Here is a 1,739-nt window from a genome sequence, read left to right on the forward strand (position 1 = left end):
CCCACCCCCCACTCTTGGAATCACTTCTGGGCAGTTGGAATGTGGTTCTGGTCACGGTGCCAGCCCAGAAGGGCCAGTCCCTCCTTCCCTTCCCCTGTACTCTTCCATCCCCACTCCCATGTCTCAACAAGAAGGATTAAGTTTGGGGCTAGGAGGCCCCTCTGGGGGCCCAGGCTGCTCTTCACCGGCATTTCACTCAGGGACTGAACTAGCTACTTCCGTGGTTCCATCCAAGGCCAAGATGAAGCATCCGCCTCCTCCAGGCACCTTCACCATAACGCTCCTCTCTCCTCTGGGGCCCTGGCTCTTAGCTCCATCCAGCTGCAACTGAAAAGGCATTGAGCTCCTCTAACCCAGGAGTTAGGGGTGGACATTTGTAGATTTGAGGGATGCCTTCCCTCGAGCTCCCTGACTGCCAGCAATTGAATCCAATTTGGCTTTCTTATGCTCAAGAGGCATTTACAGGGAGGCTGTGAAGAGCTCACAGAGTGGAAGGCAGGCTGAAGAATCAGGCCCAGACTCAAGTACAGGAGAAGGAGGGCTTGGGTCTGTCCAGCAGCCTCAGCAATATCTCAGCATGTCTCACTGGCTCTGACTAAATCAATCCCTGTAGCTGAAGGAACACAATGACCAGACTGGCTTAGATGGGTCACGTGTTCCACCTCTAAGAGGCAGGAGTCTCATGCAAAACAGTGGACTAGGGGTGGACAGGGGAGAATCCCCAGGGATTCTGGGTGCCGGAAAGTCAAAACCCAACCAACTGCCTCTACCATGGGCCTCAGATATTGTTTCTTCCATGCATGCAGACTAAAGACTTCTCTGGTTTGGTATTGTGCCTCCTGCATCTAAGAATTCCCCTAAAGCAGGAAGGGAAATGCTCTCACATACCGAAGAAGTGAGCAAATAAGGAATAAAGGTGTGCTTTTTTAACCAAGCACTGGGCTGTTTCACACAGGTTATCCATGCAAGTAAGGAAAGGTGATCCTAGAAGAGCAAACGGCCAGGCGAAGGTACATGTGACAAAGTGAAATTGCTAAGTGCTCGGGTCTGTAAGGAAGAGAAGCAGGGCAAAGGAGGCTGAAGGGTTGGACCAAGCAGGGCTTCACTGAGAAGGGCCTGGAGCACCAGAGTCAAAAGGTCGCCTCATAGGGAATGTAGTTAGCATTAATATGATGGCCAGGTGGAGGGCCGAGGGAGGGAGCAACTGGGGCATCGTTTTATGAATTATATAGATGTCTAACCAATGTACTGTATTTTTGAAATTAATTAAAATAAATATATTTTTTTTAAAAACTGGCCTCTTGCTAAAGACTGGGCAGCCACCTCCTCCCACGTTCCAGCCACCTACTACCCAGACTACTCCACAAAATGGGACCCTCCTAAGAAATGCTTCTGCCTAGGCCCCTGGGGCTCTTGCAGGGGACTCCCCAGCACCCAAGTTCAGACACCCCCAACTGGGTAGAGCCTTCCTCTGGATGCAGCCTATGCCATCCCAGCAGAGTTGAACAGACAAGAAAGCCAACCAACAAAAACAAAGGCACAGAGGCCACCTGGTAAGCCTGTCTGCAGAGCGGCAGGAAGAAGAGTTCTTAGCAGAGATGAAAGACAAGAATGTTGATTTTTAAACTACTTTTATGAAGCTAAAAATAAGCTGGAAAACAATCACTGCTTTTTTAGCTGGATAAAAACACATAACTTTGTTCTTAATTCAACTAAAATGATTTTTCACCTGGTGGCCA

Source organism: Pteropus alecto, unplaced genomic scaffold (genome assembly GCF_000325575.1).
Source record: "Pteropus alecto unplaced genomic scaffold, ASM32557v1 scaffold39, whole genome shotgun sequence".
In the NCBI taxonomy this organism is placed as follows: Eukaryota; Metazoa; Chordata; class Mammalia; order Chiroptera; family Pteropodidae; genus Pteropus; species Pteropus alecto.